This window comes from Loxodonta africana, chromosome 7 (assembly GCF_030014295.1).
Source record: "Loxodonta africana isolate mLoxAfr1 chromosome 7, mLoxAfr1.hap2, whole genome shotgun sequence".
Classification (NCBI taxonomy): Eukaryota; Metazoa; Chordata; class Mammalia; order Proboscidea; family Elephantidae; genus Loxodonta; species Loxodonta africana.
Genome location: NC_087348.1, coordinates 37,893,423 through 37,908,409, shown reverse-complemented (window position 1 = coordinate 37,908,409; position 14,987 = coordinate 37,893,423). Strand labels below are relative to the sequence as shown.

Genomic DNA, 14,987 nt, shown 5'->3' with positions numbered 1-14,987 from the left:
TTCTTCCCGGGTTGGCATATAAACCTTGCCCTCTGCCTTGAGGTTCCAGGAGCTAGGTTGCCCCCTCCGGGCAGGGCGCGGGGCGGGAGCCGAGGGGGCTCCGGGAGTTCTCTCCGGGGCCGGACTGGGACGCGGCTGCTGAGTCCCGGCTCCGGCCCCTGAATTGGGGGGTCCGCGTCTGCCCCAAACGCCGCTTTCTTCCGTTTTCCATGTCATTTCCTGTACTAATAAGATGGTGGTCAAAGCAGGGGAGGAGAGCAGCAGCGAGTCGCCGCCGCCGCCGCCGCCGCGCCGAGGCTGGCGCTGAAACTTGGCCTCGCCGGGGACCCGCGCGCCCGCAGCGCGGCCGCTCCCGCCGCGGGGCCGCCCGCCGGGGCCGCGCCGCCGCCGCCGAGCCGCCCGCCGGGCCGCCGCGCCCGGGCCCCGCGCCGCCGCCGCATTCCCGGGAAGGTGAGTCAGCCCGGTAGCCAATGTGGCCATTGAAAATGGCTTCGGAAAGCGCTCGGCAGTTGGCCAGCGCGCGCGGGGGCCGCGCTGCGGGGCTGCGGGTGGTGCGGGAGGCGCGGGGGCCGGCGCAGGGCGCGGGGGCCCGGGGCGCGGGTGCGGGGCGGGGAGCGGCTCGCCCCGGGCCCAAGGGGGGTTAACCCTCGGCAGGTAGCTGCCGCCGCCGCCGCCGCCGCTGCGGGATCCGGGGGCCGCCCCTCCGCCTCCTTCCTCCCCGCTCGCGCTCGCGCGCTCGCTCGCTCCTCGCCTTGTTACAATGTAGCCTTTTCTCTCCGCGCACGTCCCGCGCGCTGACGGACGGCGCCGCCGGCCAATGGGAACCTTCGGAGTGGGGACGCAGTGACACGCGTGGGGCGGGGCGCCCGAGGCCGGAGGGCTTCCCGGGCCGCTGGCCTAGTTCTGGGGCCAGTTTCGGCTCTGCGCCGGAGGCTGGTGCCGGGGCGCGGGATCTTTCGGGATGCTAATTGGGTCTCTTCCAACGCTGCTGACGGCTTTCCGCTGAACGTGGCGGAGCCGCAGGGCGTTTCTCTAATACACTTGACGTCCTAGTTGCGGTGCTGACTCCGCGAAATCTCCCCGGAGTATAGGCGCCGTCCCCTGGCACCCGTCCCCAAGGTGCTCTCCTCTGCGGAAACTTAGCGGCCCAGTGACCTTTCTCCTTCAAGGCCAGCACGCCCTAGGCAAGTTGCTGCAAGGAGAATATAGATGTCTTCTCGGACCGTGGGCGATGTGGGTTGAAAAGTTGGTAGTGTCGTAAGCCCGACTGGGAGAACCGGCTGACACCCCCAGGGTGGGCTGGGACATAGGGGAGAAAAAGGTTAAACGTCCCTTTCTTAGATGTTTGCTTCCTGTGGAGAAAGCCTGTGGTATATAATTTAGACTGGCTGGAAGGAAACACCCAGTTCTTTGTGCATGAGCACATGAGGCAATAATGAGAGATTGCTCTTGAGGCCTGGAAAGCCTATAAACTTTGGGTTTTTTGTCTGTGCTGGGGCAAAAGAATTTTCCATGGAGCACGATGCCTAGGGCACCCAAGCTTTCCTTTGCCCACATTTCCTCATGAGAGGGAGGAAGGCAGAGACGGTTGCAGGGGCCCAGACAGGAGTCTGGGCTCCATGGGCCAGAAGTGACAGGCTGGGGTCCCCTTCGGTGGGGAGCAGGGCCTGGCCTTTGCCCGCCAGCTCTCTGAGAGGTTGGCAAGCAGAGTTCTGTTGAGCAGATGTCTAAAAGCCTTCCCTACCAGAGTAGAGCCCAGGCCCATTGCTTTCGCTTAGGGGAAAGGGCATCTCTATCGGGATCCTTCTTCTCGTAGTATCTCTTCGACTTTGGACTTTGCACACTTGCTTTTGACCTCTCTGAACCTGGTTTCTGTATCCCTAAAATGAGGCTAACAAAAAGCCTGTCTGGCAAGGCAGTTGTGAGATTAAATGAGATAGCAAGACAAAGCTCCTAGTCCAGGGCTTGGCACAAGGTTTAAGAAGTGTTAATTCTCATATCAGAATTGGCCAGCGGGCCCTACCCAGGCCTGTACAGCCCATACTGACAGGGCCTCCAAGGAACACCTGGTGCCAGGGTCTGATTCTCTCCCTTGGTGACAGTCTCAAAGGTGAGGGGCTCCCCCTGTAAGTCCCAGGAACACTTGATCAGCCATCATAGCCATCACCTCCACCTATGAACTGTTTTTGATCTGTCCTTACGGTTCTGTCCTCTAGTCCCCCTTGGAGCGATGTATTTCCTAAATTTCTTCTCCTTGGTGTCAAGTAAGACCTCTGTCATCTTAATCTTTCCTCTCTTGGACTTAGATGGGGTTTCCCTGGTTCTAGGTTTTTGGCAGGTATGAAGGAAACAAAGGACACTGGACTAGGACTCAGGAGTCAGACCTGTTTATCTAGCTGCCTCCTCAGCCTGCCCTCTTGGCTTCCTTAGTCATGACAAATGCTTGGGATCGAAGTCTGTCTTCATCTCTAAACCTCATCCTCCTCCAGGAGTCTGATCTTGGCTGAGTGCACCATCATCCCACCAGTCCTTGGTGTCTCTGTTTCATTTACCCCAATCCATTCCATCCTCAAGTCCAGAGAGCTTCATCTTCTAAATTGAATCCATCCGCTTCTGTCCGTCTCTTCTTCCTCCACATCTTAGTTAAGCCACTACCCTCTCTCCCCAGGACTATAGCAAGGGCCTCCTAACCAGCCACCTGCTACCTCTTCTCCACTCCAGTCTCAGCATTGCAGTCAGAGTGATCGCTTCCAAATACCACCACATCAGGCCTCCCAGTTCATGCTTAAGACACCAAAAAGGCCTCCCAGGGCTTCTGGGATAAAGAACCAAGTTGTTACTGTGACCCAAATGCCCCTGGGAGATCTGACCCCTGCCTTTCCTTGACCTCATCTTCTACCACTTTCTAGCTGTCTCTGCAGTTCTCTCCTGCCCACGAGTCAAGGTTAGCCAAGGGCAAGATGGGAAGTAGAGAGTGTGTGGTGGTCCTTAGTGCTTTCTCCTAAATATTTCCAATTCTTCCCCCTTCCAGGCACAAAGTAGGATTGAATCTAGCCCCCCTTGTGCTTAGATGGGCCCATGTGACTGCCCAGTGAATCCTGAACTACAATGATGTGTGTCACTTCTGGGCTACAGCATTTAATTGCTGATGTGAGACTGTACAGACTGCTCTTTTGCTCTGGTATGGCAACTGGCAGTAGACAAGGTGGTGGCTCTTTCTACTAGCCTGGGTCCCTGAGTCTCTACATGTGTGGAGCCCCCTTGTGACCCACAGTGGAAAAGCAGCATGAATGATAACTAAACATCTGTTGTTTAAAATTGGGGATTGTTTGTTATGGCAGCATAACCTCACCTGTCCTGACTGATAGAGGGGTGAGAGGAGTGTTCCAGGCAAAAAGAGAGGTAGCGCACAGAGAGTTCATGCACAGGGACATGACTTGGAAAGGTTCATCCCCCACAGCAGCAAAGCGACCTCTTTGACATGAACATCACCTCCTGCCTAAAAAACCTTCAGAAATTCTCATTGCTGTTAGGAAACCACTTACCACTGAATGGACTCTGACTCATGGCGACCCATGTGAGTCAGAGTAGAACTGTGCTCTATAGGGTTTTTAATGGCTGTGATTTTTTGGAAATAGATCACCAGGCCTTTCTTCCAAGGTGCCTCTGGGTAGACTTGAACGTCCAACCTTTTGGCTAGCAGCTGAGCATGTTAACCATTTGTACCACCTAGGGAGAAAGAAATCCTTAAGCTGCCCTCCAGACCCTGTGGGGACACCATCTTTCATCCCTCTCATTTGCCACGTTTTACCTAACATGGTGCATTCTTCATGTTGTTCCCTCTGCCCTGACCATGTGTTCTGCTCCCTCTCCTAGTTGTTGTTGTGAGGTCCTGTCATGTCAGCTCTAAGAGTGACCCTGTGAACAACAGAATGAAGCATTGCCCAGTCCTACACCATCCTCACAATCATAGCTATGCGTGAGCCCATTGTTGGAGCCACTGTGTCAGTCCATCTCACTGAGGGTCTCCCTCTTTTTTGCTAACCCTCTGCTTTACCAAGTGTGATGTCCTTCTCCAGCAATTGCTCCCTCCTGATGCTGCATCCATGTTTGTGAGTAGGTGAGTCAGGAGAGTACAGCCAGAATAATCCTTAGAAGAGAGGACGGTCAGACTTTGTCTGGGTTACTTGGAGACGAAGTCTTGCCATCTTTTGTAAGGAGCATTCTGGGTGTACTCTCCTGACTCACCTCCTCAGCCTTCATCTTTCAGCATCAGCTTCAGCTCCTCAAAGAAGCCTTCCCTGCCTTCTCTGATAGGTCAAATGCTCCATTACAGCCTTTCATAGCCCCACGTACCTCTCCTTTATAGCACTCATTTCAGCAGCAGTTTTATACTTACTGGTGTAGTTACCCGATAGCTGCATTGCTCTTCCATTAGACCACAAGCTCTGCGAGGGCAGGGGCTGGGTTGAGCTGGGCGTGTGTTCTATTCCCAGTGCCCAGCACATGAGAGCTGCTCATGACGAGCCCCTGAGCATTCTCTGAGGGCTCACTACGTGCTAGGGGCTTCCCTGAGCAGTGGGCACTTTGGGCAGGTGGGTCCAGCTGGAAGGAGGTGTTGAGCATAGCAGGCAAAATGACCGATGCGTAGAGTACGGGTAATAAGTCACCTGTCATTACAGGTGTCCATGCAGGGACAGGAGGTCCATGTTTCAGAGATGTTTGAGAGGACTCTCAGAGCATGTGATCTAGAAAGTGAGAGGGATGCAGAGGAGAAGATCCCAGAATGATGATGATGATGGTGACAGCTAATGTTGACGGTGGGCTTGCTGTGTGCCACCCCCACCCCTCTATCAGTTCGTTGTGATGTGGTGGCTTGTATGTTGTGATGCCGGAAGCTATGCCACTAGTATTTCATATACCAACGGGGCCACCTATGGTGGACAGGTTTCAGGAGAGCTTCCAGGCTAAGAGACTAGGAAGAAAGGCCTAGCAATCTACTTTAAAATTAGCCAGTGTAAACTCTATGGATCACAACAGAACATTGCCCAATATAGTGCTGGAAGATGAGTGCCCCAGGCTGGAAGCACACGAAATAGGACACAATGACCACAACAATGGACTCAAACATACCAGTGATCACGAAGCTGCTGTAGGACTGGGCAACATTTCATTCTGTTGTACATAAGGTCACCATGAGTCAGAGCTGACTTGACGGCAACTAACACTAGCGTGTGCCAGGTACGTATTCACAAGGTAGGTATCCTTATCTCCATTTCACAGATGAGGAAACTGAGGCTCTAAGAGGTGAGGCAAAGGGGTTCAGGGTTATACAATCGTGCAGCCAGAATTGGAAACCTGGTAGTCTGATGCCACCTCCTTAGGAATGCCCTCTTGGAGTGAGGGCAGAGAAGCCCAGGCCAACAGGGGAGAAGCCCCTCCTGAAACATCACACGGGGTTTACCAAGCCTTCACTGGAGAAGCTTCTATGGGGTAACGCCTAACATTGGCATTTGAGCACAGGGGTTCCTGGCTCGGAGGTGCCTGGTGGGGTTGGTGCCAGGGCTGGTCTAAAATCGTCTGGTGCTTCTCCACCCACTGCTGAAGGAGCCTGGGAGCCCTTCGAGGCTGCAGCGCCCTGTGGTTTTCAGAGCAGGGCCTGGGAGGGGCTTCCCTGCAGCTGGCCCAGGGGGTGCTCCGGAAAGACAAGCCGTGCAGAAGAAAAAAAAAAAAAAAAAAACAATGAAGAAAGAAGAAAAATGTGCTGTTATTTTTAAAAAGCCTGTTTCCTATTGCAGATTGGTATCTGCGTTGAAAGGCCAGTGTTCACACAGTGTAGCCGCAGTTGTGGTGTCGATCTCCGGCTAAGGCTCTGTAAGAGGAGAGGCTCGGGGTCTGGGGTCATTCAGGCCTTCCTTCATTCACCAGGTGGTTAGTGCACACGTCCTATCGCTATGCCAGGCACAGTGCTGGACTTGGGAGGTGCACAGTGGAAACCAGTCCTAGCACCTGCAGACCCTACAGAACTAGCAGACTAGCGTGGGAGGTGGGTAATGAACCAGACAGTTAAAGGTAATAGCAGAGGGATGCAGGAGAGACAGCCGTTGACTCCAGTTGAGGGAGAGCTGCCCTGAGGAGGAGGGTTGTAAGCTGGCTTTTGAAGGATGAGTAGGAGTTGACCAGCAAAAGCAGGGGAGAGGCATTCCTGGCACAGGGTTGGCTTGTCAAAGGCATGGGTATACAGAAGGGCTTGGAGAAGTTTGAGTAGTTCATTTGGCTGGAGAATGTCTGCAAGGGAGGAGGTGGAAGAAGATGAGGCTGGAAAGAGAATAATGCCAGTAGCAATAATAATGACTAATGTACCAGTCCTGACCTGGCCTCAGGGCCTTTGCGTTGGTTGTTCCTTCTCCCTAGAACACTGTTCCCTCAGTTATCTGCAGGGCAGGTTCTCTCACCTCCACCAGGACATTGCTCAATTTCACCTTCTCAAGGGCATTCTTTCAAATTGCAGCACCTTCGCTACCCTCCCACACTTCCTCTCTGACTCCCTGCTTTATTTTTTTCTTCACCATGTAGCATATATACCCTGTATTTTATTTATTTCCACCTCCCTTCATTATAATGGAAGTTCCTGGAGAGCTGGGATTTTTTTTTTTTTTTTATTGTGCTTTAAGTGAAAGTTTGCTAATCAAGTCAGTTTCTCATACAAAAACTTAAACACACCTTGCTGTATTCTCCTAGCTGCTCTCCCCCTAATAAGACAGCACATTCCTCCCCTCCACTCTGTGTTCCCCATGTCCATTCAACCAGCTTCTGTCCCCTTCTGGCTTCTCATCTCGCCTCCAGACAGGAGCTGCCCACATAGTCTCATGTGTCTACTTGAGCCAAGAAGCTCACTCTTCACCGGTGTCATTTTCTGTCTTATAATCCAGCCCAATCCCTGTCTGAAGAGTTAGCTTTGGGAATGGTTCCAGTCTTGGGCTAACAGAGGGTCCAGAGGCCATGACTTCCGGGGTCCCTCCAGTCTCAGTCAGACCAATAAGTCTGGTCTTTTTACAAGAAATTAAGATCTGCATCCTACTGTTCTCCTGCTCCATCAGGGATTCTCTGTTGTGTTCCCTGTCAGGACAGTCATCGGTGGTAGCCAGGCACCATCTAGTTCTTCTGGTCTCAGTCTGACGTAGTCTCCAGTTTATGTGGACCTTTCTGTGAGAGATGGGATTTTTGTTAGTTTTGTTCACTGCTACATGAACACATAGTAGGACCTCAAAAATGTGTGGCATGAGTGAATGAAATGAGCACTTACTATGTGCAAAGTACTTTACACACATATCTCATTTACTCTTCACTGTAGCCACCTGATATTAGCTATTATTTCCTCATTACACAGTTTAGAAAACTGAGGTTCAGAGAATGGAGTAACTTGCCCACGGTTTCACAGATGATAAGTGGCACTGCTGGGACTTGAATCCAGGACTGCCTGGCTCCTAACCCCTTCTGCCTAACCCTGATGCTTTACCCCAGCCAGGTCGTAAAAAGTCTTGAGTGCTGAGGAGGTTACACTTTGTCCATTGGATAGCAGGGGGCCTTGGAGGGTTTTATAAGGAGGAGGCTGACGTGGTGATTAAATTTATATCCTGGCGGTCATCTGCAGTAGCTTGGGTGTGAGATTGGAGGCAGAGAGGCTGATTAGGAGGCTGTTGTAGTAATCCAGGTGGGAGAGGACGAGGCACTGGTGGTCCCACATGGAGAGGTAGGGTGACTGAGCCCTTCACACTAAGGCTCAGACCCCACAGATCAGGGAAGTTCTGGGGGGCAGAGGTTGCCTAGAGTGGGCCTGGCTTTGGTTTCTAGAGTGGTTTCTGAGTAGCCAGGGAATGCCCAGATAAGATCTGCCAAAGTGGCCTTGGACCTGGCGCCTCGGCAGGGAAAGAAAGGGGAACTGAGAAGGGGCCAGGGGAGCAGGTTAGTGGGTCAGGGCTGTGCCTCGGAGAGGGTGCAGGCCTCAGGTGCTGTCCTGCTCCTGCCACTCAGGAGCTGGGAGACCTGGACCAGAGGCTGCCTCCCAGAGTTGCCTCTTGCCTGATCTGCAAAGTGGGGGTGACAGCAATGTCAGCCTCATGGGGAGCATGGGGAAGGCTCCAGGGAGAGAAGCGGTGAGTGGCACAGGGCTGCCCCTGGAGCCCATCTCCTCAGGTGAGAGGGCAGTGGGCACTGGGGAGGTATGCTCAGGACACAGAAATAATCTTGTGCCCCTCGCTGGGGACGTCAGTGCTTGGGTGTCAGAAAGTAAGTCCTTAAAGATGATCTGATCACAACCTCAGACACTCATTCTCCTCACCAGCTGAGGTTGAAAGCCAAACATTTAACCCACCTGGACCTCAGTTTCCTGTCCTGTAAGGGGAGACTTTCCCCCAAGTTCTCAGGACCCACATTTAAGATAATGCTATCTATGGAGTTGTAAGCTGCTGGAAGGAACACTCATTGAGCACCAGGGTACTTGACAACAGCCCCACGAGGTTGCTTCCACATCCATTTTCAGATGAAAAAAATCAGGCTCAGAGAGGTTAAGTGACCAGCTCAACATCACACAGCCCTAATCTAATCTTTCCAATCACCTCAGGAAATCTACATTTATAAAGGAAGTCTGAGAGGTTGCTTATGGTGTTTCATAACAATCCCCAGCAGGTTCTTCGGGTGCTTTAAAAATAGGATTTGATTTATAAACTCTTGGTTTACACAACTGGTTTCAGGACCCTCTCCCCACCCTGGGAACTGCGCAGGTCAGAACTTGCAGGCAGAGTTGGACAGACCAAGATCCTCCAGGGCCTGAAGTGACACTGGATGAGGGGGAGGGGTGGGGAGGGACAAAAGCTGCTGGCTGTCCTGCACCCTAGCATCACCATCAGATCAGAGGTGGGGGCCCAGGGTGGGGTCTCTGCTTGCAGAGTGAGGCACACCTGGGTCTCTGGAGCCTTTAGGCCTTTCCTCAGCTTTCCCTTCCACCCTCTCCCCCACCCTACCTGAACCGCAAGGGGACCCAGGACTCTCCTCCGAACTTTCCCTTCTCCCAAAGCCTATACCATGAGGCAGGCTAGCCCTTATGACCTCCCATTTTCCACCTGAGAAAACTGAGGCTCAGAGAAGGGAAGTGACCTGACGGAGGTCATACAACTTAGAGAGTGGCCAAGTTAAAATTCTAACCCCCAAACCTAGCACCCCTTCCTCTGCTTTCCAGTCCTTCTCCTTGGAATCAGGGCAGAGCGGGGACCTCCGAGAGCCTTTGGCACAGTCTCTGTGCCCTGCCCGCCAAAAGGAGAGGCTGCCCGGCCATGGCTTTGAGTGTCTGCAGAGGCGGGGAGCTCATCCCCTCTTGAGGGGACAGAGGTAGCTGACCCCAGGTAATGAGGATGGGTGGAATCTGGGGTGAGGAGGGGATAGCGACCAGTGGGCTCCTTCTCCAGGCTTGTGGGAGGTTTGGGGAGAAGGGTGGGACCAGCAGGCTGGAGGATCAACTCTTGACTCGGGCACTGAGCTGGGCTGGTATGGACGTCACTGAGCAAGTAAATATGGAACCGCCCCCACAATGTCAGCTTTCCCAGAGTGGCTTCTCTTGCTATCTCGCACTTTCCCCAAGGGAGAGGACTGAGGGCCAGGAAAGGATCCTGCTGCCTGATTCCCAGGGGATGGAGCTGGCGGGCTTGGGAAGCTCTGGGATGGCTGAGGGGTATAGGGAGCAGCCCACCACCGGACCCTTGGCCCCAGCAGAGAGTGAGCCTCTCGTGAGGGAAGCTGACTGGGACGCAGCCAGGCAGACTCAGTGGACTCAGCCATTGTCTTGGCCCAAGGTACCAAGAGGGCGGGCCCTGGAGGGGGAGGGGCTCCAGGCTGGCGTTTTTCTCAGGGGGAGCAAGGCCCCTCCTCAGACCAGCTGTGTTTCAGAAGGAAAGCCACACCAGCCAAAAGGGACTGGCATTTGGAGAAGGGGTGCAGAGGGAGAGAAGCTGAGGTGTCCTGGAGAGGCGAGTAGGGTGAAGAGGGAGGAAGCTCCTCAGCCTGGAGGTGGGAGAGCATGGGTGGAGAGGGTGGCCTCCAAAGGAAATCAGCAAACTTAGCAGCCAGGGTAGAATTTACCTCAAAGAGAAGACGTCGGGACTTGGCGGTATTACGAGCAAGAGGGTAGTATCCGGGACAGAGTTTTGGGCCAGGAGCTGCCAGGCCTTTTCTAAACATCAGTTTCAGCCAAACCTGAATGCAACTTATAGGTGTGTGGGCCCTGCCGGAAACAGCGTGCTCTATTTAACCTTCTCAGCACTTCCATGAAGCTAGTGTTATTAGCCTCAGTTTACAGAAAAGTTAAAGCCTAGAGAAGCGAAGTGACATCATGAAGGTCACCAGCTGCCATCGAATTGACTCTGGCTCATGGTGACCCCATGTGTGTCAGAGTAAAACTGCGCTCCATGGGGTTTTCAATGTCTGACATTTAGGAAGTAGATCACCAAGACTTTTCTTCTGAGGCATCTTTGGGTGGACTCCAGGTGCCAACCGTTCAGCTAGCAGCCAAGTGCGTTAGCGATCTGCAGTACCCAGGGACTCCTAACAAAGGTCACACAGCTGGTGAAATGCTGAGCCAGGATTTGAACCCAGGTGTGTCTGATTCTGGAGTCTGGGCTCTTCCCCACTGCATGGGACTGCCTCAGGGTTACTGCAGTGGTTTGCCTTGGGAAATGCTGTCAGCAGCCTGTGCTGGGAGAGAGGTTGGACTAGATGACTTGCAGGGTCCAAGTTTCTGTCCCTGTGATGTAAGTTGGTACAGAGAAAGTAGAGGATGTGGGCCAACTCTGGCATCAGGTGCCTCTACGTGCCCACTTGAGGAATGGGGATGCCTAACGCAGGTACCTGCCCATGTTACGTGGTGTGACGGATTGAATTGTGTCCCCCCAAAATGTGTGTCAACTAGGCTAGGCCATGGTTCCCAGTTCTGTGTGGTTGTCCTCCATTTTATCATCTGATGTGATTATCCTATGTGTTGTAAATCCTAACCTCTGTGATGTTAATGAGGCAGGATTGGAGGCAGTTAGGTTAATAAGGCAAGACTCAATCTATAGGATTAGGGTGTATGTTAAGGCACTCTCTTCTGAGATGTAAAAGAGAGAATCCAGCAGAGATGAGAGGAACCTCATTACCACCAAGAAAGAAGAGCTGGGAGTGGAGTGTCCTTTGGACCTAGGATCCCCGTGCTGAGAAACTCCTAGACCAGGGGAAGACTGATGACAAGGACCTTCCCCCAGAGCTGACAGAAAGAGATAGCCTTCTCCTGGAGCTGGCATCCTGAATTTGGACTTCTAGCCTCCTAGACTGTGAGAGAATAAACTTCTGTTAGTTAAAGCCATCCACTTGTGGTGTTTCAGTTATAGCAGCGCTAGATGACTAAGACACATGGCATTCAATATTTAGGTGTGTAGATGTTCGTGGAGTGCCCGCATGAGCTCTGGAGGTCCAAACATAAATGACTTGATGTGTTGTTCTCAGAACGCCAGGAGCACAGTGGCCTTGCTAGTGCTACAGAGAGCATGGTGAAGGGACTCCTGCCCATTCGTGAGCTGTGTGTTACTGCTCCGCAGCAAGGTAAACACAGAAAGGGAGACTAAACCTTGAGAAATTTGTATTGCAATTTGACGTCGCCGGGCCATTTTTAATTGTATTTTACAAAAGCATCAGTCGGCAACAGATTGGAAAATTAAAAATAAAAATAAGGCTCTTCACCACAAATAGTTTGAGCAATTCTGGCCCAGATCCTAACTGTGATTGAAGGTAGGCAGTGCCCTACTTCCTTATGGATAAACCACACGGGGCAGATGGGGAGCAAGTCATTCTGCCTTGGGTGCGTGGGGAGGGAGAACATGGTGAGACTTCCCAGAAGAAGTGACTTTTGAGCTGGACCTGGAAGGAGGGGGAGAAGTTTGCCAGGTAGAGGAGAAAGGAAGGACATTTTAGGCACAGGGAATAGTATGTGCAAGGCTGGACCATGTGAGGATCTGGTAGATCAGGGAAAGGCCAGTGGTGTGGGGTTGGAGAAGAGGTGGCATGACCATGCTAAGGAGTTGAGACTTTGTGCTGTAGGCACTGGATAGCCATTGATGATTTTTAAGCAGGGAAGAGATATGGTTACATTTATGTTTTGGGAAGACAGCCCTGTTGGTGGATGTGAGATGGGAGATGAGATCACAGCCAAGTAAGTACTTCAAAGGGCTGAAGGTGCCATCAAGGGCTGAAGGTACCATCGAAGACTGAAAGTCCCATCGAGGTCTTCAGTCTTCAGGAAGGGTCTTTCATGGTGCCCAGTGGGTAAGCTGCATTGAGCAGGCCTCTTCTCGCCCCCTTTTGAGACAGCCAGTCCCATGGTTCTGCTGATGCCTGGCTACCCTGTGAGTCCCTCCTGTCTGGAGAGGCAAGCAGAACTCTGGGTGTGAATGGTGTGGCCTTCCCAGGGTGTCTTGGTCTGTGGGTTGGCATTGATGAGGCTGGCTGGCCATGGTGGCCCTACCATCATATCTTCACCATCCGGTGCTACTGGTGTCACTGGGGCATTGGAGCTGTCATAGGGAGTATGCGGGTCACCCCCTAGGAGCCGAGAGCCTTGTTCGGGAAGTGCAGCAGGAGGAAGGGGAGTTGAGGCTTAAGGCTGAGGTCGGGGGATGGTCCAGGCCCCAGGCCTGTGATGGCATGGGGTACTTTTAGGAAATGAACACTGGACAGCGGCCTGAAGTTGTTTCCTGCATGAGCCCTCTGATGGGCTGGGGCTGAGACCTGCGTTTGTGGTCTGAACAGTGAGCACCTAGTTGAGGTGGCAAGGGATGGTTAATGGCCCCACCTGTGCCCCGTCCCCCCAAGTGAGCAGACAGGGAAGTATTGGGGAGCTGCTGCCTGGCTCTCGGCTTTGTCGCAGTCCTCCTGTCCTGAGAGTTGCCGATCTGCCCTGTCCTGGGGCTGCTGGGAGCAGACCATGTTGCGCCTGGGTCTTCGTGTGGCCACAAGTCCACAGAGAATGCAGGCCTGCCTGGGAGGAAGCTGTGGGAAGCTTCTCTCCCCACCAGCCCCACCTACCTTCTCCTCTTCTGGGGCCCCTGTTCAGGGTGGCCCAGCCTCCCGCTCCCTCCTGCTGCTGCTGGAAGGGCTGGGCCCCACACAGCTGGTCAGGGCTGCCTGGCTGCTATTCAGCTGGGAGTTCAGCTGCCTGGGGCCTGTGAGGTGGGGCGGGGCAGGCACTCCCAGGCCTGGTGTCAAGGCCAGGAAGGCTGGAGGCATTGAGGTGCCTTGGTATTGACAGTGGCTTTGGAGATTTGTGGTTCAAGTCCTCACACTTCTCTAGCCCTCTCTGCCCTGGGGCTGGTGCTAAGCTAGACTCAGTACTTGCTGTAGACTAAGGGCCCCCCTGAGTGGTGTAGGGCAAGCCCTGGGGCAGCTGAGCCCACCTCAGGCTTTGTCCTGCTGCCCCACCCTCTCCTAAGCTGGCCTCCTTCACTGTGAGCACAGGGGGACCTCTTTGCTTCTCAGTGGCCCCGCTCCCCAAAGGACCACCAGTAGGCCACCTGTTCTACACAGCCCATGCTGAATCCTCCAAGGCCGGGCACAGAGCCCAGGGCCTAGTTCAGCCCCTTTGCTCATCATGGCCTATCTTGGCTTCTCTCAGTGCTTGAGTTTTGCTCTTCCTCCTCTTGGTTCACATCCCTAGTCTATTGCTTGCCCCTGCCCCAGTTCCCTGGGCTACTGGCGAGGCAAGGACTAGCCAGCCAGGCTCCCAAGGGCCCCTCCCCCAGTTTCGGGTAGAAACCAGACTTCTCCCTGGCACCTACCAGTGGCTTCCTTGCCCCCCCCCCCCCCCCGCCACTGCCTTTTGGACTCACCCTTGTCTCTTCCTGGAGAATTCTTCTCACCTGCTGTTCTTTGTCCCTGCATGGGGCCTGCAACAGGTTCCTTTCTGGCTGTCCCCGGGCTTCTAGTCTTACAGGTCCAGCTGCTTTGGGAGCTCAGCTGTTGACACCCCTTTTTTCTCAGTGCCCAGTGCCCGCATTTTATAGGAGTCAATATGTACGGTTCACAAAAAGGCTGCACAGATGTTGCAGCTGCTTGGGGGGTGGATCCTATTAGACCATTTTGCAGACAAGGGACTTGAGACTTCAAGGGGTGCCATGACTTAGTCAAGGTCTTATAAAAAAGTCAGTGGGAGAGTGGAGACTCTTGGCTCTTCTCTCTCTACTGTAGCTGCCTTGAAGGTAATGGCTTCATTGACCTTTGCTTGTTCCTGTCAGGACCCATTTCCTGACTAGGGCCAGATTGAGGTCAAGGCTGAGGTGCAGCCTGTGTTTGGGATTAGGGCTCACTATGGGGCTAGGCCAGAGTCATGGTCAGGGTAATCAGCCCTAGGAGCTGTCCCCATCTACTTGCCCCCTCCTCCTTGTGGCTCTGCAGGAGAAAAGACCTGGGGATCTCCTCCCCTAAAGATTATACCCCACTGCTGTTGAGTCGATTCTGACTCATAGTGACCCTATAAGACAGAGTAGAACTGCCCCATAAAGTTTCCAAGCCTGTAAATTTTTACGAAAGCAGACTGCCACATCCTTCTCCCACGAAGTGACTGGTGGATTTGAACCACTGACCTTTTGGTCAGCAGTTGAGTGGTTTAACCACTGTGCCACCAGGGTTCCCTGTAAAGATTACAGCCTAGGAAACCCAATGGGGCACTTCTACCCTGTCCTACAGGTTCGTTATGAGTTGGAATCAACTTGATGGCAAGATGTGAGATCCTCCAGAGACACTGCCCTTACCTGGGAGGCCGAGGCTGAGGTCGATCATGCTGGCCAGGGGCTGGGTGTGCCAGGAGAGAGAGGCTGAGAGTCACTGGAGGAAGGGAAGAGGAAGAGACTGGACAGGTGAGGAGGTGGAGGTACAGTTGCCAGCCTGTGTGCCTCTACCGAGCCATTTCT

At 53.5% G+C, this 14,987-nt stretch overlaps 1 protein-coding gene across 3 annotated transcripts in view; it reads left to right on the top strand.

Moving 5' to 3' along the window:
• The first annotated feature begins 406 nt into the window (after positions 1-406).
• The window catches only part of PRDM11 (PR/SET domain 11), a 100,128-nt gene continuing 85,547 nt past the window's right edge, over positions 407-14,987 (top strand). For all 3 annotated transcript variants that reach the window (XM_064288242.1, XM_064288245.1, XM_064288246.1), the window contains exon 1: positions 407-450. The gene's annotated coding sequence lies outside the window, so the exon portion shown is untranslated. The remainder of the gene's footprint in view (positions 451-14,987) is intronic.